Source organism: Chiloscyllium plagiosum, chromosome 2, assembly GCF_004010195.1.
Source record: "Chiloscyllium plagiosum isolate BGI_BamShark_2017 chromosome 2, ASM401019v2, whole genome shotgun sequence".
Taxonomy (NCBI): domain Eukaryota; kingdom Metazoa; phylum Chordata; class Chondrichthyes; order Orectolobiformes; family Hemiscylliidae; genus Chiloscyllium; species Chiloscyllium plagiosum.
The window spans coordinates 91,571,961-91,593,262 of NC_057711.1; the positions used below are offsets into that span (position 1 = coordinate 91,571,961).

Here is a 21,302-nt window from a genome sequence, read left to right on the forward strand (position 1 = left end):
TTTTACCTGCGCATCCACTAATATCATTTATTGTATACGTTGCTCCCGATGCGGTGTCCTCTACATTGGGGAGACTGGGCGCCTCTTAGCAGAGCGCTTTAGGGAACATCTCCCAGACATCCGCTCCAATCAACCAAACCGCCCCGTGGCCCCACATTTCAACTCCCCCTCCCACTCTGCCGAGGACATTGAGGTCCTGGGCCTCCTTCACCGCCGCTCCCTCACCACCAGATGCCTGGTGGAAGAACGCCTCATCTTCCTCCTCGGAACACTTCAACCCCAGGGCATCAATGTGGACTTCAACAGCTTCCTCATTTCCCCTTCCCCCACCTCATCCTAGTTTCAAACTTCCAGCTCAGCACTGTCCCCATGACTTGTCCGGACTTGTCCGACCTGCCTAGCTCCTTTTCCACCTATCCACTCCACCCTCTCCTCCCTGACCTATCACCTTCATCTCCTCCCCCACTCACCCATTGTACTCTATGCTACCCTGGTTAGTACTTATGCAGACTGCAAGGTAGTTGAGCAAACTGACCATAGCACCATGATGCAGGAAGCTTTTCAAGTGTAGGGAGCAAAAAGGAATGCTCTGTTGCGATTGAGGACATTATAGTTACAGGAATATACACTGTTCTCTACAGCAATGACCAAGAGCTTCAAAGGCTGTATTGTCCATCGGGTTCCAGGGTTAAGGATATCTGCTCACAGCTGGAGACAAAACCTGTGCAAAAGTGAGAGAATCCAGATGTTAGGGTCGATGAAGGAAGCAAGAACGTGGTTAAAAATAGGAATAATCTGCTGACTGAGAGTTTGAGGTGTTTTAGCATCGAAATTAAAATGCAGATATTCAAAGATAATAATCTCTGGATTTCACGTGAACACCCCAACAATCAAATAGACCATAAAAACAGAAAGAATGCGGATGCTGTAAATTAGAAACAAAAATTGAAAATTGCTGGAAAAGCTCAGCAGGTCTGGCAGCATCTGCGGGAAGAAATCAGAGTTAACATTTCGGTTCAAGTGACCTTTCCTCAGAACCGATGGTAGCTAAGAAAATGTTGGTTTCTATGCACAGGATAGGGCAGGGGAAGGGGTAAGGAGTGAATGATAGGTGGGAATAGAGTCCAAAGAGACAGAACAGTTGGACAGACAAATGAATTGATAACAATCCCACTAGGAGGGTGAATAGCTAGTAATGGGGACTGTCAGTGGCTAACAATGGGTTGTGTGTAATAGCAGACTACGTGAGAACAAGGCATGGTGTGTAGTTGGGATAAGGACACTGGAGAGTTCAAGCCTACAATTTTTGAACTCGATATTGAGTCCAGAAGATCGCAAGGTGCCCAAGCGGAAAACGAGCAGTACCTCCTTATCCATTGTCTCCAAACATTTTTCTCTCTCTCTCTCTCTCTCTCTCTGAGCAACCGTCACTCAATCTGAAATGCTAAGTCTCATTTTTCTCCACAGATGTTGTGCTTTTCCAGGATTGTCTGTTTTTGAATCAGCTAGCTCAAGCAGATTCAAATTTAGAATGCTAGGAGAAAGTGAGGACTGCAGATGCTGGAGATCAGAGCTGAAAAATGTGTTGCTCCAGAATATATTTCCCTCTCCTCCCCTATCAGCATTCCGGAAAGACCACTCCCTCGGCGACTCCTTCGTCAGATCCACACCCCCCACCAACCCAACCTCCACTACCGGCACCTTCCCCTGCAACCGCAAGAAATGCAAAACTTGCCTCCCACTCCGCCAAGGACATGCAGGTCCTTGGACTCCTCCATCGCCAGACCATGGCAACACGACGCCTGGAGGAAGAGCGCCTCATCTTCTGCCTAGGAACCCTCCAACCACAAGGGATGAATGCTGATTTCTCCAGCTTCATTTCTCCCCCACCCCACCTTATCTCAGTCCCAACCCTTTGACTCAGCACCACCTTCTTGACCTGCAATCTTCTTCCCGACCTGTCCGCCCCACCCCCTCTCCAGCCTATCACCCTCACCTTAACCTCCTTCCACCTATCGCATTCCCAACGCCCCTCCCCCAAGTCCCTCCTCCCTAACTTTTATCTTAGCATCTTGGCACAGCTCCCTCATTCCTGAAGAAGGGCTTATGCCCAAAACGTCGATTCTCCTGCTCTTTGGATGCTGCCTGACCTGCTGCGCTTTTCCAGCAACACATTTTTCAGCTCAAAATTAGAATGCGTTTATTCAAAAACTAGTAAGGAAATTTTTAATTCATAGGGCACTGGTACCAGTCAGAAAAGCAGCAGCTATGGGATAGACTGCACTTAAACTGAGTTGAGACTAGTTTCATAGTGCTTCATCTAAGGCTGGATAGTGTTAATTGCTAGAAGTTTAATACTTCTAGACAAAGTCCAAGCATATAATTTCTAGTTAGAATTTTATTCCAACCAACTACATACTAAGAAACTCAGCCACTTCCCAGTTAATTCTCTTTTATGTACATTCTTTTTAATCAACCTTAAATAACACACCCCAAAGGAGGTGGAACTTGACATAGTAGACACCACCACAATGCCACAAGACATCTATATGTTTTAACGTAATTAGTTTAGTTCAAAATACCTGTTTCCCTTGCTACCTTTGACTCCCAGATGTTTAGCGTTCAATTTGCAGATTTAGAAACTAACAGACAAGGTTTTGAACAAACAGATATAGAAGCATTTGGGAGAAGGGAGAATTGGAAATACAAAAAAAATGTGGTTAATTCTTAACTGCCTCTGGCAATTGGGGATAGGCAATTTCAGTGACACTGTTATCCCATGAATAAATAAAAACAGAAATGTTGAGACAGTAGCAGTATTGCAGCACAGGTAGAGATACATTGAACTGAACAGAGCGCAGGATGGAATCTTGTCAGGGCTGGAACGCCATGAGGTACAGCAATGTTTGTGGCACACAACCCTAGCCACTGACATTGGGTCTGTTTGCCAACTTCTTACAATCATCTAGGTACCTCTCCAATCCACTTGTAGGTCAAATCCAACACAGCCAATTACTGCCCCATTAGTCTACTCTCACTCATCAGGAAAGCAGTCAATGCTACAATCAAGCAGCACCTGCTCAGCAATAATCTGTTCACAGTTATCCATTTTGGTTTCCCCAGAGCCACTCAGTCCTTGACTTAATTATAACCTTAGTTGAAATATGGACTAAAGAGCTGATTTCCAGAGGTGAGAGGGGAGTTGACATCAAGGCCACATTTGACAGTGTGGCATCAAGGGGCTCTAACAAAACCAGTCAGTAGGAATCTGGAAAAAACCTCTCTGCTGGTTAAAGACATGCCTGGTACATTGGAAAGTGTTGGTGGATATGGTTGTTGGAGGATAGTCATCTCAGCTACAGGACATCTCATGAGGAGTTCCTCATGGTGATGTCCTAAACCAGTCATTTTTCAGCTGTTCATCAATGACCTTCTCTCCATCTTAAGATAAGAAGTGGGGATGTTCATTGATGATCTCACAGTGTTCAGTACCACTCAACTCTTCAGACACTGAAATAGCCCAAGTTCAAATGCAGCAAAACCCGGAAATATCGAGGTTTGCACTATAAATTGGCAAGTAACTGGCATGTCACATAAATGCCAGGCAATGACCACCTTCAACTTGCGAGAATCTAAACATCATCCCTTATCATCAGTAAGGTTATTATCACTGAATCCCCCATATTCAACATCCTTGGGAGTTACCATTAACCAGAAATTGAACTAGACTCATCATATAAGTCCAATGGCCACAAGAGCAAGTCAGAGGCTAGGAATACCACAATAGGTAAGTCATCACCTGAGTTCCGAAAGCCAGTCTACCATCAACAAGTCACACATCAGGAATGTGATGGAATATTCCCCATTTTCCTGGATGAGTACAGCCCAAACAACACTCAAGAAGCTTGACACCTTCAAGGACAAAGCAGCCCACTTGATTGACACCACATCCACAAACCATCATTCACTCAGCCATTCCATCACCATCACTCAGTAGCAGCACTAAATGTTATCTACAAGGTTCAACGCAGAAATTTAGCAAAGTTACTTAGATCGCGCCATACAAAACCATGACCATCACCATCAAGAAGGACAAGAGCAGAAACTACGAGAATAAACATCATTTGAGACATCCCCACCAAGGATCACCATCTTGGCTTGGAAATGTACCATCATCACCTTCTCAAGGCAACTTGGAACAGGCAACAGATGCTGGCCCAGCCAATGAGGCCCACATCTCAAGTGAATTTTATATAAGGTTAGGGTCTACAAGATGTAAGGTGATGTGTAGTTGGGTATGTCAGGTAAGTATGAGGTCAGCTGAGGGGGTTAGAATATGTATTTAATAGTCTAACTTTGAGAGTCATAATCATAGAATCCCTACAATGTGACCCATTTGGCCAATCAAGTCCACACCAACACTCCAAAGATCATCCCATACAGACCCATCACCCTACCGTTTCCCTGTAACCTTGGATTTCTCACGGCTAATCGACCTAACCTACACGTTTCTGGTCACTATGGGGCAATTTAGCATGGCCATGACCAATCCACCTAACCTGCACGTCTTTGGGCTGTGGGAGGAAACTGGGGCTCCCAGAGGAACCCACGCAGACACAATGAGAATGTGCAAACTCCACACAAACAGTTGCCTAAACATGGAATCAGAATAACTATTTACTTAAATTCTTCAGAACACCCCAAATTCTCCAATTTAAGTGGCTGCTTCCAGGCATAGAGGAAATGCACTGCAGAATATTTGATTTCTCAAACAATTCCTTCAGAGACTTCTTTTATAAGGATTCCACAGGATCCCCACATGCAACTCCCATTTACACTGGAATAATGGCTGTGAGGCCATCAGAAATACTGGGCCAAAAATTCATGTGTGGAACTTAAATGCTTGCCTGTGATGCTTTTCTACTGGACAATGAGAGGTCACAGGTCACCATGGGCATTAGTAACAGAGGAGTGGAATTGGAGAGGATGTTTAGAAAGGATGCACCCTAAGGATCAATACATTGTGTGGCCTGCTGGTTAAACAGCAACTAAGGCAAGAGAATGAGCTTGTATGTACAAGGGAACATTAGTGGTGTACAACAGCATGGAGTTGTGGCTGCTGTGCCGTCATATTTGTGTGGAGCTGCAGGAGTTGGGGGAGTGTTTACTGTGGAAAAGGACATGGAAGATATAGAATAGATGGGACATCTTGAGAAGGAAGTGCTAGTTGTTCTGAAATGCATAAAGGTGGATAAATCCCCAGGATCTGATCAGGAGTACCCTAGAACTCAGTGGGAAGCTAGGGAAGTGATTGCTAGGCACCTTGCTGAGATATTTGTATCATCGATAGTCACAGGTAAGGTACAGGAAGACTGGAGATTGGCTAACATGGTGACACTATTTAAGAAAGGTGGTAAAGTCAAGCCAGGGAACTATAGACCGGTGAGCCTGACGTTGGTGGTGGGCAAGCTGTTGGAGGGAATCCTGAGGGATAGGATGTACATGTATTTGGAAAGGCAAGGACCGACTAGGGATAGTCAACATCGCGATTATGCTTTTGTCAATCCCCTCCACTGGCTCACATTCCCAGAATTATTAACAACCTTGATTGTTCATCTTCTGACTATATACAATTAGAAGATATAAAATACACAAACAAAACTATGAACTTCAGAAAATAAAATGGCCATTTTGTAAAATCATTAATAACTATAAACAGATTGAAAGGGAGTTGATAAAATTTGTCAATTTATTGTGTTCTGACCCCAGACATAGCAATTTTTTCCACTTATTCAAATCACTGCTGAGAACATATTAATATACACAAAATAGCATTTTCAAAAAAGAAAGGAAATGTTAAAATACAAAAGAAGAACAGAAAGTGTGATACAAACAAATATAGCAGCCCAATAAGAATGCTCTGAGCCTTTGTACTTATGAACAAACAATGTTATATGCTCTATTCACATGTATTTGGAGAATTACAAAGAGCATTTTGGCTCCATCACAGATATTGGAATATCAGAATCATTTTTAAAAAGTATCTGATAAGCAACAGTTATGATTAAGGTTTAGTAAAACATATTTCTGCATTTGCTGCCGGTAGATTGAACAGTTCAAATATTATTGCTAAATTAATTTTCTGATTAGAAAATAAATTACTACTAATAGTCCAGAAATTCCAATGGGAAAATAATCATTTCACCAGCATTGATTTAATTTGTGCATCAGGATTTTAAAGAAATCCCAACACAGTTGGCTTCACAGGACCTGATCAGGATGTTGACATTTCCTTCAGACAATGACCTGGGATTTGGAAACCTCTTAAAAGAAAAAGTCCCTGATTCTGAGTTAGAGTCAGGGATTTCAAAGAGTTCGGACTTCGTTAAGTTTAATAGTGTAAAAGACAGGTTAGAGGATTTAAACCTGCTCTAACTATTGAACCGCCAATTCACCACTGATCTTTTAAAAACCCACTGTACAGACTCCAACATCCATGGAGTCAACCCATTTTCACATTCATTCGTCCCTCCCAGACCCAATACTCCATACCCCAACTGTTCCACGAGTCCTCAATCCTGCTGTACCCCACTGGACTTGGCAGTCATACCATCACCTTACTGACCTGGAACACTATCACCATCATCCCAACCCACTGGACCCAAAACCATTGCCTCAACCCTGAAATGATACTGCCCCGCTAAATTCTAACTTCTGAACCTACCCTAAGTACTCGTCCATATACCTGACACCGTCCATCGTCACCCACACTCTATTTCCCCTCACCCACTTAATTTTCTATCCCTTCATCTACCTTCTACCATAGATCTCAGCTCCCACCTGGCAACCTATTTTCCCAACATCCCGATACACCTGCCACCCCTATTGCCACACTTAACTGTTTGCAGTCACTTTGAAAGCACTTACAGGACCTTCAAATCAAAGACTGCACCATTACTACTGTAAAAAAGGGGCATAGCTTCCACATTGAATTCATCAACTTTTGTTTTTGTGGAGTCCTGAATTTGTCTTACTGCTTTGGAAGAGAAGGCTACTGGCCAGGAAATATGTGGAAAAACATTACCAAAAGATAACTGACTTTATTTTCTAGCTGACTAGGAGTAGGAATTAGAAACTGAGGTCTCCAAAGTTCTGGCAATGTTAATTTCAGGGAATATCATAGAGCTATGCAGTAATACTGCATAGAAACAGGCTCTTTGTTCACCATGTCAATGCCAACCAACAAACTAACAATCCAATTTACCTGTACTTGGTATATAGCCTATTCCCTGGCCACAGACTTCCACCATCACCGTTTGTCTTCTATTTTCAAGCCAATCGAGCACCAATTTGCCAAATTGCCTATAGCCTGTTGCCTTTTGGACCAACCTTCCATGTCGATTTTGTCAAAGGGCTTACTTAAGTCCATATTCACATTAACTGCAGTATCCTCATATTTAGCCACCTTTTCAAAAAACTGAATTAAATTAGTCAGACAATATCTCCCTCCAACAAATCCGTGCTGACTATCCCTGATCAATAACTGCCTAAGTGCTGATTAATCTTGTCCATCAGAACTTTTCCCAATAATTTGCCCACGACTGACTGATCTGTAGTTACCTGGCCTGTGCCTAAAGCCCTCCTTGAATAAAAGACCCACATTAGCTATCCTCCAGTTATTTGGCATGACACCTGCGGTCAGTCAACTATTAAATAGTTCTGCAAGGGCCCCACCAATTTCCTCCCTTGTCTCCCATAGCTGCCTGGCATACATCTCATCAGACAGTGGAATTTATGCAAATGTATGCCCACTAAAATCTCTTCCTTAATAATCCTAACATACTCTAGAATCTCACCATCCCAACTGAAATCTCTAGTCAATTGTCATAGAGGATTTCCATCTGTGAGGCCTATTGACATTTCTCATGCAATTTATAATGGTCATCTGAAGTACTCACTCTGGCTCCGTAGTGTTGGTTCCAAGTGACTATTCGGGTCAATGCTCTGTAGAAACACGTAGCATTGCCACAAGGAAGTTAATGACCTTCTATGCTGCACAAAGATTGGTTCCACCATTGTCTCTTTGCTACTACACACTCACTTTAACTCTGCCACTGCACCTACCTCTCCCCAATGCTCATGGCCTATCAATTTTAATATTGCACTCAGCATCATCCAATAATGGCCTCAATGACCCAAATAACTTCTCCTTCCTCATCACGGTGCTTCCTACTCACTCACTGAACACCCAAGAATAACAAAGATCGAATGCAGGAATTCTACAGCGAGTAACTGGCCCCCTGACTTCTCATAGCCTATCCACCATCTACAAGCCACAAATCAGGAGTGTGATGGATTATTCCCCACTTGCCTGGATGATTAGATAAGATTAGATTAGATTAGATTAGATTACAGTGTGGAAACAGGCCCTTCGGCCCAACAAGTCCACACCAACCCGCTGAAGCGCAACCCACCCATACCCCTACATTTACCCCTTACCTAACACTACGGGCAATTTAGCATGGCCAATTCACCTGACCTGCACATCTTTGGACTGTGGGAGGAAACCGGAGCACCCGGAGGAAACCTACGCAGACACGGGGAGAACGTGCAAACTCCACACAGTCAGTCGCCTGAGGCAGGAATTGAACCCGGGTCTCAGGCGCTGTGAGGCAGCAGTGCTAACCACTATGCCACCGTGCCGCCCACAAACCCATGAGTGAAGCTCCAACAACACTCAAGAAGCTTGATACCACCCAGGACAAAGCAGCCCACTTGAATGGCAGCACATTCCAAACATTCACTCTCTGCACCACCAACTCTCAGTATCATCTGCAAGATCAACTGCAGAAATTCACCAGGCTCCTGAGACAGCAACTTCCAAATCCAAGATCACTACCAACTAGAAGGACAAAGGCAGGAATTGGAATGGGAATACTACCATCTGCAAATTCCTCACCAAGCCACTCGCCATCCTGACGGAAATAAATCACTGTCCTTCACTGCCATGGATCAAAATCCTGGAACTCCTTCTCTAGTGGCATTGTGGGCCTCCCTACACAAATGGACTGCAGCAATTAAAGAGGGCAGATCACCAATGCTTTCTCAATTGCAAGGATATCAATAAATGCTGGCCCAGCCAACAACACCTACATCCCACTAGTGAATTAATTAAAAACACTCACCTTTCCTCACTGATGATGGACCAGACCACTGACTGACCATAGTATTGACAGATCCAAGGACTGCACCCGATTGATATTCAGACATGGCCATTTGGTTGAAGCACATGCAGTGTATTTGTCAGCTGCTGCCATATGCTACAAATGTGACACTGATGTGACACTGACGTAGCACAGTGCCACACAGCAACACAGTCACCCTTATCTGTTTTCTTCCACTGGCAAACATGACAGGATGCCTGGCTTTCTGTCTACAATAAAAGACAAGGAACAGCAGAGATACTGTTAGCATCCAAGTGTGCATAGTGTGAGCCAACATCAAGAAAGCAAGTGGTGATAGATTCCTGCTTTGATCTATGAAATGGATGCCTGCCTTGCATGCGAAGCGGCCTAGGACTGCAATGTGAGGCGTCATGAACTCCAAAGTGCAGTACTGAAGTGCTGAAAAAAGATCACCTGACTGAAAGAGGTTTACTCTGTTTTCTCTGCACAGATGCTTCCAGACCTGAATTTCTGCAGCAATTTATTTTTGTTTGCTTCAGATCTCCAGCATCCACAGCTCTTTGTTTTATATTAATACGCTGAATTATATTGTACAAGATGCACTGCAATGATGTGGTGAGGCTGTTGCTTTGCATCTCTGACCAGAGGGTGCATGCAGTCATTGCTTCTGGAGGTGCCGTAAACTGTTGAGGATTGCTGGCTGAAATGCATGATAGCTGCAACCACCAGGTAAACACTATTGAGAATTGGTATCATTTACTTTCATAGAATCATCATAGAATCATCATAGAATCCCCACAGTGTGGAGGCAGGCCATTCAACCCATCAAGTCCACATCAAAACTCCGAAGAGCATCCCACCTTGTAACCCTGCACTTGCCATAGATACCTCCCAGCCTGCACATGCCTGGACACTTTGGGCAATTTAGCATGACCAATCCACCTAACCTGTGCAACTTTGGACTATGGGAGGAAATCAGAGCACCCATAAGAAACCCACACGGACACAGAGAACGTGCAAACTCCACACAGAGGGTGGAATCGAAGCCGGGTTCCTGGCGCTGTGACACAACAGTGGTAACCACTGAGCTCCAAAGTACTTTCTCACAGGTACCTCAGAGAATAGCAACCTACACATAAATGAGGTAAGATTAGAGTGGTGTTGGAAAAGCACAGCAGGTCATGCAGCATCCGAGGAGCAGGAAAGTCGATGCTTTGGGCAGGGGCCCTTCATCAGGAATGAGGCTGGGAGCCTTCAGGGTGGAGAAATAAATGGGAGGAGGGTGGACTGGAGAGAAAGTAGCTAAGAGTCCAATAGGTGGATGGAGGTGGGGATGAAGGTGATAGGTCAGAGAGGAGGGTGAAGCAGATAGGTGGGAAGGAAGATTGGCAGGTAGGACAGGTCATGAGGGTGGTGCTGAGCTGGCAGGTTGGAACTGGGTTAAGGTGGGGGGAGGGGAAATGAGGAAACTGGTGAAGTCCACATTGGTGCCCTGGGGTTGAAGTGTTCCAATGCGGAAGATGAGGCATTCTTCCTTCAAGTGTCGGACGGTGAGCGAGTGGCAGTGAAGGAGGCCCAGGACCTGCATGTCCTCGGCAGAGTGGGAGGGGGAGTTGAAATGTTCAGCCATGGGGTAGTGGGGTTGATTGGCGCAGGTGTCCTGTAGATGTTCCCTAAAGCGCTCTGCAAGAAGGCGTCCAGTCTCCCCAATGTAAAGGAGACCACATCGGGAGCAAAGGATACAATAAATGACATGTGTGGAAGTGCAGGTGAAACTTTGATGGATGGTTGGTGGCAAAAATGTCGGCGGATAATGCAATTTATGCGGATGTTGATTGGGGTGGAAGATGAGGACTGGTGGAGGGTTGGGGGCGGTTTCTGTCCTTGCTGCGGTTGGAGGGGTGCGGTTTGAAGGCGGAGATGCAGGACGTGGATGAGATGTGTTGGAAGGCATCTTTAACCACGTGGGAGGGGAAATTACGGTCTTTAAAGAAGGAGGCCATCTGGTGTGTTCTATGGTGGAACTGGTCTTCCTGGGAGCAGATACGGCAGAGGCGGAAGAATTGGGAATACGGAATGGCATTTTTGCAGGAGCTAGGGTGGGAGGAGGTGTAATCCAGGGAGCTGTGGTGGGTTTGTAAAAAAATGTCAATGTTGAGTCGGTCGCCATTGATGGAGATGGAGAGGTCCAGGAAGGGGAGGGAGGTGTCAGAGATGGTTCAGCTGAATTTAAGGTCATGGTGGAATGTGTTGGTGAAGTTGATGAACTGCTCAACCTCCTCACAGGAGCACAAGGTAGTACCGATGCAGTCATCAATGTAGCGGAGGAAGAGGTGGGGAGTGGTGCCAGTGAAACTACGGAAGATGGACTGTTCGACGTAGCCAACAAAGAGACAGGTAGAGCTGGGGCCCCATGTGGATGCCCATGGCTACCCCTTTCACCTGGAGGAGGTGGGAGGATTCAAAGGAGAAATTGTTAAAGGTGAGGACCAGTTCAGCCAAACGAATGTGTGTGTCAGTGGAAGCGTACTGGTGGGATGCCAGGAGAGGAAGAAACGGAAGGCTTGGAGGCCCTGGTCTTGGCAGATGAAGATGTAGAGGGATTGGAAGTTCATGGTGAAGATGCAGCATTGGGGGCCAGGGAAATGGAAGGGCATGGGTGGTGTTTTGAACATATGTGGGGAGTTCCTGGACTAAGGGGGATAGGACAGATCAAGGTAGGTAGAGATGAGTTCGGTGGGACGGGAGCAGGCTGAGACAATGGGTTGGCCGGGGTGGTCAGGCTTCTGGATCTTGGGAAGGAGGTAGAATCGGGCGGTGCGGATTCCCGAACGATGAAGTTGGAAGATGTGGGTGGGAGATCTCCTGAGGTGATGAGGTTGTGTATGATCTGGGAGATGATAGTTTGGTGATGGGAGTGAGGTCATGTTCGAGGGGACAGTAGAAGGTGTCTTTGAGTTGGCGTCTGGCTTCAGCGGTGTAGAGGTCAGTGTGCTAAACTACTACTGCGTCCTCTTTGTCCGCTGGTTTGATGGTGAGGTTGGGATTGGAGCAGAGGGACTCTGCTCTCTTAGCTACTGTCTCCCCAGCCCCACCCCCCCTCCCATTTATCTCTCCACCCCAGAGGCTCCTAGCCTCATTCTTGATGAAGGGCTCCTGCCTGAAATGTTGATTTTCCTGCTCCTCAGATGCTGTCTGACCTGCTGTGCTTTTCTAGCGCCACTCTAACCTTGACTCTGATATCCAGCATCTGCAGTCCTCACTTTCGCTTGCACATAAATGAGGCAAGATTAGATAATACTTAGATGTTAATGTATTCAAATAGGCCCCTCACCACTCACTAGTGAGATTCTCATCCGGCGATTAAAACCTTAACAGAAAATCAGACTTAAATCTCAATATCAAAAATATCCTATTTTCATTTTCATTGTATTTTCCCAACTGTCTCACCATTGCCCACATCGTTCAGAGGCTGGAACGATTCAACTCAGTTTCCAATCAATCTAACATTATTTCAAACAATAGAGGTTTTGCAAGCTCCTTTTTGTTAATAACATTAATTCGTTTGCTGGATGTGGCATTATTGGCATGGCCTTTATTGACAACCCTACTTGCCCAGTAGTCTTTTTCATCAAATGTTGCAACTGTATGAAGGTGCTCCAATCACGTTATTAGATGGAAAGTACTGCAATGATTAGACAACTATGTTCACCATGGAACTTGGGAGGCAATGTAGTTTTCATTCACCTGTTGCTCTCATTCTCCTTGATGGAGATTCAGGGTTGGTGATCCTGAAGAGGTTTTGGTGATTTGCTGCAAATCATCCTGAAGATATCAATAGTAGAAAGAGTGAATGCCTGACGTCGTGAATTAAAGTTTCCTGCTCTTCGGACGCTGCCTGACCTGCTATACTTTTCCAGCAGCACTCTAATCTTGACTCTGATCTCCGGCATCTGCAGTCCTCACTTTTGCCATCATGAATGAAATGCTGATCAAGCACACTGTTTTCACCTAATGGTGTCAAGCTTTTTGAATACAATTCCTTTCATCCTTAAAGATAGAGATTGAAAACCTTACACAACTAAAATTCCAAGTGTGCATAAGGTGTGAGCCAACATCAAGAAAGTAAGTGACGATAGAATCCTACTTAGATATATGAAATGGATGCCTGCCTTGCTTGCGAAGCGGCCTAGAACTGCAATGTGAGCTGTCATGAATTCCAAAGCGCAGTGCAGAAATGCTGAAGATAGATCACCTGACTGAAAGATGTTTACTCTGTTTTTCTCTTCACAAATGCTTCCAGACCAGAATTTCTGCAGTAATTTAGTTTCGTTTATTTCAGATCTCCAGCATCCACAGCTGTAGAATAAAGTTTGTCTATTGAGCAATACAAAAATAATCAGAAAAACTGCTGTTTACTGTTCATGAACATAATCTATTGCTTATTAGGCAATCCATGGCTTTAAAACTGTCATAGACCTCATGGGCTTTGATGTTTAAACAGATTTTATCTTCAAGAAAAACGCAAGTACGATATAATTAATTAAATTCAAAATGCTCTTTGAAGTTTCAAATAAAAGGAAACACACAGTTTATGAAGTTGTGCGAAGTTGAAGTTACTTCTTTAAAAAAATCTTCCAACTGTTACCTTACTTATTGCCTCAACAGTATATAATTAGAGTCATAGAATCATAGAGAGGTAAAGCACAGAAATAGACCCTTCGGTCCAACTCATAAATTTATATTGTACCTTTTGGCAGCACGTGGCCCATATCCCTCTAAACCCTTCCTATTCATATACCCATCAGATGTCTTTCAATTGCACCAGCCTCCCCCACTTCCTCTGGCAGCTCATTCCATACATGTACCATTGTTGGCATGAAACATTTGTCTCTTAGGTCCCTTTTAAATCTTTCCTCTCTTACCCTAATCTTATGCCCTCTAGTTCTGGAATCCCCCACCCCAGGGAAAAGACTTTGTCTACTTACCTTATCCTGCCCCTCATGATTTTAAAAACCTCTATATGGTCACCCCTCAACCTCTGATGCTCCAGAGAAAACAGCTCCAGCCTATTCAGCCTCTCCATATAGTTCAAACCCTGGCAACATCCTTGCAAATCTTTTCTGAACCCTTTCAAGTTTCACAACATCCAGAATTGCACACAATATTCTAAAATTACTGCTAAGATTATTTTACAATGGTGAAAAACGAGAGACCCTGCACAGTCAAAATACATAAATATGGTCCAAGAATGTGGATCATTTCTCCAACTAAAAGAACAATTAATAAGAACTACCCAGCACAGGCAGTAAGAAAACAATAAGAGAAACAGTTACTCCACACTGAAGATTAACTTAAATATCCCTTTTTTTCTCTACCCCATTAAGATATCTAAAAGAGAAAATATTCACATAAAACAGATGTACCATAATTTCATGCTCCTGAATGACTTACAAATCTATCATCTAGAGAACTGTCTCTCCAGTGTGAGAGACACAATACTTAAGATATCAGGGTTGCGTATAACCCAAGCTTCAAAATCAAGTTCCAAATACATGTGCCAAGATGCATGCAACATCATTATTTGGACAGTTCAGGTCGCCAGCTACATCACGTTAATTGGTCAAGAATATTGTGGGATAATTAGAAAGTATCTTTAAGGAAGATATATTAGAATTATTTGGGAAGTGATATCAAAAAGGAAAAGAAAATTTGCATTTTAAAAATCACACTGCAATCTAAAATAATACTTAATTTTAAATATATTTTACATTGTAATAAAATTATTTTGTATCCTCACTTAGCTTCAGAACAGAAAAACTAACATCTAGAAGTCATCTTTTTATAATGTGTTAATAATGTGAATTCCCATTTAAAGTTTGGAAACATTTCTACAATAGTCAGGACTTGAGCAAGGAAGGGACAGAGACACAACAGACATGTCAGCACCTTGGTAAATTCAGTCTTGGAAATGGTAGTACATAACTAAAATTTGGCAATAACTGAAGACAATTTCACTCATTACAACTGGAACTGTCCAATTAACTGAAAGAGTATATGAATGCCTTGACGCACAAGCTCAGTCAGGGATGACTTGTCCATCACTGAAAGAATAATCATGCATTTATGGTTTTGTGAAGACAATTATCCATATAGGTCGACTTATCCCTCAATGAATTTCACAACCTGATTATACAACCAATAGGACTCACTAATCCCTACACAATGCCTAGGCTTACACCGCTGACTCAACAAGACAACTCAATGCGTAAACTTACTCAATCCTTATTTTTTGGGATAAGTATCTATTTTCCACGGACATAACACAACCTAACACACCATGCTAATTATTTGAGCAAAGCAAGTCATTTGCTATTCAGAACAAAGAATGCATAAGTTGAATTATTAATTCATCAATAAGATGACAAAATTCTACTTTTAGCATCAGCATCCTATACATTGGCTAAATACGTGTTTCAATGAGCTATCCTCATATTTCCCAAGATTTCAGCATCTTCACAACAGTACCAAACTGGTTAAAATCCAGTGCCCAATAATAACAAGATGAACTATATTCTCAAAAATTTACTTAATTTAATCTTTAACCAAGAAATGTAAAAGTTCACTAACTCCAAAAAACCAATTTAAAAATTAAATGTTTGCCTTGATACTTATTCATTTTTTAAAAAATATTATTCACTGATGATAGATTTGGTGAAATTTGTTTAAATTAGTTAAATAACAAAGAAAATAAAAACAAGATACATTTCCTCAGACTTTCTGTCACTGTAACTCCATCAAAAGTGTGGCAGAAAGTTTGAGATGTATCTCTTTTTTATTTTCCTGATGTTATTTAATTAATTTGAGAATTTTCTTTTCTCGTAACCTTGAATGTCTTTGGAACTGATTATATTCCCTACAGTATGGAAACAGGCCATTTGGCCCAACAAGTCCACATGAACCTTCTGAAGAGTAACCCATCCAGACCCATTCCCCTACCCTGTATTTACCTCGACTAATGCACCTAAAACTACAGACAATTTAGCCTGGCCAATTCACCTTACCTGCACATCTTTGGATTGTGGGAGGAAACCCATACAGACACGAGGAGGAAGTGCAAACTCCACACAGACAGTTGCCCAAAGCGGGAATTGAACCTGGGTCTCTGGCGCCGTGAGGCAGCAGTGCTAACCACTGAGCCACCATGCCACCCTCTCTTCTCAAAACACTCTTCTCCAGAGAGTCCAAAGATGTGCAGGTTAGGTGGATTGGCCATGCTAAATTGCCCATAGTGTATAGGGATGTGGATTAGCCATGGGAATTGCAGCGTTACAGAGATAGCGTAGGGAGATAAATCTGGGTGGGATTTTTAAGGAATTTACTCTTATGGAAAATAATACTTATTAGGGGTAGTCAGCACGGCTTTATGAGAGAGAGAGGCCTTGTCTCACAAATTTGATTTTTTTTGAGGACATGAGGTTAGTGGATGTTGAGATGGAAATGTGTTGCTGGAAAAACGCAGCAGGTCAGGCAGCATCTAGGGAACAGGAGAATCGACGTTTCGGGCATTAGCCCTTCTTCAGGAAGTGGATGTTGCCAACATGGACTTTACTGAAAAATTTAGCAAAGTCCCTCATGGTAGATTGATCTGGAAGATAAAGTTGTGTGGGACTCACGGTGAGTTGGTAAGTCGGAAACAAAACTGATTTGGTTATAGAAGACAGAGGGTTTTTTTCAGACAGGAAGTCTGTGATCAATGGTGTTCCACAAGAATCGGTGCCGGGACCTCTGTTGTTTGCAATATATATATAAATTATCTGGATGAAAATGTAGGTGGCCTGATTAGTAGCTTTGCAGACATTACAAAAATTGGTGGTGTTATGGATAGTGAGGAAGGTTATCAAAAGATACAGCAGGACACAGATAGCTGGGAAGTTGGGCAGAGAAATGACAGATGGAGTTTAATCCAGGCAAGTGTAAGGTGCTGCATCTGGGAGGTTAAATGCAAGTGGAAAGCATACAGTAAATGGTAGGACCCTTAGGAGCATTGACACCCAGAGGGATCTTGGGTGCTAGTCCATAGCTCACTGAAAGTGGCAACAGAAGCAGATAAGGCGGTAAAGGTGACATAGAGCATGCTTGCCTTCATCAGGCGGGACATTCAGTGTGAAAGTTTGGCAGGTCATGTTGCAGTTATATAAAACTTTTGTTAGCTTTGTGTGCAGCTCTGGTCACCACAGAATAGAAAGCATATGGAGGCACTGGAGAGATTTGTGCAAAAGACAGTTACCAGGATGTTGGTCAGCTTGGAGTGTTTTAGCTATAAGGAGAGGTTGGACAAACTTGGATTGCCTTCACTGCAGCATCAGAGGCTGAGGCGCAACCTCACTATTAAAGTAATTAAGAAATTATGAGGGGCATGGATAAGGCGTATAGACTTTTCCTGAGGATGGAAAGCCAAATACTAGAGGGACATAGGTTTATGGGGAGAAGAGGTGAGGGGAAAAGTTTAAAGAAGATATTTGAGACAAGCTTTTTATGCTGAGGAACATGTTGCCGGGGAGGTGGTAGAAGCTAATACAATAAGAGGCATTTGGACATACATGTGAACAGGCAATGAATGGAGGGGATTTCATTTATGTGCAGGCAGATTTGTTTAGAAAGGCATCATGGTCAGCACAGACATGGTGGGTTGAAATGCCTGTTCCTGTGCTGTACTGTTCTAAATTCTGTTTTGGAACCCTGCAACAACAGACTGAAGCGCATCAAAAAATGTAATAATTATAAATACATACTTTATTTTTAAATATATTCAGAAAACAGCCAAGTGAAACAAAATTCAAAGAAATATAATGAACACATTATTTCAACCACAAAACACCCACCTAAAATTATCTTAAAATGTGCAATCTGATATCTCTAGTATAAACTCTGGGTCATCAAGGCCAAGAAAGCCTGACAAAAAAGAAAATAGCAATGGAACATTTAATTAATTATAATATTATGTTTTTTCCATTCTCAGTTTTATATACAGTACGGGAACAGATATCTGGGGGCTTTATCTAATATATATGTGAGCAGTATAATAAGATATATACATTACAAACCTCAAACAAAAGACTAAAGTGAAATTCCCTATCTAAACATTATTTCCTATAAAACAAAGTGCTTTACCACAAGCTATGATATCCATTTTGGAAGGAAATCACTTGCCAAATTCAAATAGGTTAAGTGCATGACTGAAAAGATTGTTCGTAATAAGTAGCAATAGTAGTAAAGTGGTCAACATTAAGATCATATCTCTAGAAAAATATATAATTTTTCCAAATAGAAAGAAAAAAGAAATCATATGTACCTGTTTGATTAAGCTTTGCAAGCTAATAGCTCAAACAGGTGAGCAGATTTGCACTGAATATTCTGATGTCCACCTGTGACATATAGCCACTAAATTATAAACTCAATGTTGGTATAAAGGCATTTTAAAATCAGTTATTTGGCACTGGTCACTTCACCCTTAATGTAAAAGGCTTTAAAGCAGTACTTTTTAAATGTGGTACTGACAGCAAATGAAATCATCTCACACAAAATATTTTTTCAAGTTGTGGAAACAATGTAGCTAACATGTGATCATACAAATTAGGAAATAAGACTGGATTGTTCGGCCCCTCTGTTAATGGCTGATCTAATCGTGGCCTCAGAGTAAGAGAGTCATACAGCATGGAAACAGACCCTTCTGTCCAACTAGCCCATATCAAACGTAATCCCAAAGTAAACTAGCCCCACCTGCCTATTCCTGGCTCATGTTCCTCCAAACCTTTCCTGCTCATGTCCAAAACTCTTTTAAACTTTATAATTGTACCCACATCCACCACTTCCTCAGGAGGTTATTTCCACATGTTAACTAACCTCTGTGTAAAACATTTTTTAATGTCTTTTTAAATATCTCTCCTCTCACCTTAAAAATGTGCCCCATCGTCATTCTTGAAATTTCCCCATCCCAGGGAAAGAACAGCTACCATTAATTCTAACCTTACTCCTCATTATTTTATAAACTTCCATAAGGTCGCCACTCAACTTCCTATGCTCCTGTGAAAAACGTCCCAACCTTTCTTTAGAACTCACACCTTCCATACCCGGCAACATCCTGGTAAATCTCTTTTGAGCCCTCTCCAGCTCAATAATATCCTTCCTACCTCGATTTTGCTACTTGAGGAATAGGAAAACATTGATCCCCATCTCTAACTTAAATAGCAGGCCAAATGTGTTTTTTTTTTAAATGTACTCTTAGCTCTAATCCCTCCAAAAAAGGGAAACATCCTTTTATCATCCAGCCTGTCACTCCATGTTAGATCATACATGTATCAATAAAAATATTAAACTCTCATGTCAAAAGTTACAAAATGGTAATAAAACATAAAACTCATCAAGCGTAACAACAATTCAAGGAATATGCCCAAAACATCGATTCTCCTGTTCCTTGGATGCTGCCTGACCTGCTGCGCTTTTCCAGCAACACATTTTCAGCTCTGATCTCCAGCATCTGCAGTCCTCACTTTGTCCTCTAACAACAATTCAAGTTATGTAATGTGTTGGCACAGATGCATTCCATTGTGTAGAAAATGCTCAATCATGACAACAGGGTGGCACAGTGGATAGCACTGCCACCTTGGGACCCCGATTCCATTACACTCTCAGGAGACTATCTGTGTGGAGTTTGCACATTCTCCCTATGCCGGCGTGAGTTACCTCCGGATGCTCCAGTTTCCTCCCACAATCCAAAATTGTACAGGTTAGATGGCTTGGTCATGGGAAATGCGGAGTTACAGGGATTGGTTAGGGACACGTTTCTGGGTGGGATGCTCTTCAGAGAGTTGGCGTGAACTTGATGGGATGAATGAACTGCTTCCATACTGTAGGGACTCTGTAATTCTATGAACTTGCTAATATCATTGAATGGGCAGAGAACCTACCCAAAGCTCAACCTATAAACACAATGTGAAATTGACTCCTCCCATCCTGAAGCAAACAACAGAAGCTCTTTTTAATTCTTAGATTTAGAGTAATTCCAGTCAGTTATTTCTCACTGTTAAAGCAACTTCCAGTTACAAAGGATACTACATTTAAAAATTGTGACAGTGGATTGGCCATTGTAAGCAGCTACTTAAATCACAAGCACGGAGATTTGTTTTCTATATTAAGATGATCTGAACTACTATGCCTGAGCGCTTGCAATACTCAGAAAGGCTCCAGATACTCTGAACAGGATATTGTACAATGGTTAGTGAATCATTATATTACACAGAATGATTAAATTCTTGGAAGCAAAGTCTCACAACTACTGAGATAGCTAAAATACACAGGCAACCAAAATCTCACAAAGGTCAAAATGTCTAAAGTTCTTTTCCCCTAGTTTGCAGATTTGCAAAACAGAATATGTTTGATTTAGGTAATTTCCAAGCTGCCTGCTCAAAAATGTTATTAAACACCTCTGGAGCAGGTAGAACTTAGGTTGCCACGGCCTCCTAGCTTACACAAAGGGACTCTAACACTGAGCCACAAGAGCCCCATAATATGTTTGATTTAAAAAGAGACTATGTTCAAAACTGCACACAATAATTAAATGTCATCAATAAGTGTTGTGAAGCTGTAGGTGCGTATTGTATCTTTAAGAGAGTTGAAAAGCTAGCAAGGACTGACAGAAAGCACAGAGTCCTGAACAAAGTAAAAATGTAATGCTTGGTCAAAACAAATAGCTAGAATTGTGTTGCTATGGAACAAAAACAAATTCAAATTCGGCCACTTTAAATTATGCCCCACATATGAAATTCCAGTCAAATTTGAATTTTACTGTTTGGGATGATCCAATGTTTTGGGGTATACACTGGGCATTTTGAACAGTTAGGGGGGAGAACTGCCAAGCCACCAACAAGTACAGACTGTTAGCAGAACCGCTCTCTTAAAGGTACCTAGAGTCATGTCCCCATGACTTGTCCTACCTGCCTATCTTCTTTTCCACCTATCCACTCCACCCTCTTCCCTGACCTATCGCCTTCATCCCCTCCCCCACTCACCTATTGTACTCCATGCTACTTTCTCCCCACCCCCACCCTCCTCTAG

The 21,302-nt window shown here is 42.5% G+C and overlaps 1 protein-coding gene across 5 annotated transcripts in view; it reads right to left on the minus strand.

Annotated features, from left to right (window-relative positions):
* auh (AU RNA binding protein/enoyl-CoA hydratase) overlaps nt 1-21,302 on the minus strand; it is a 316,065-nt gene that overhangs the window by 201,143 nt on the left and 93,620 nt on the right. The gene's annotated exons all lie outside the window — the stretch shown is intronic.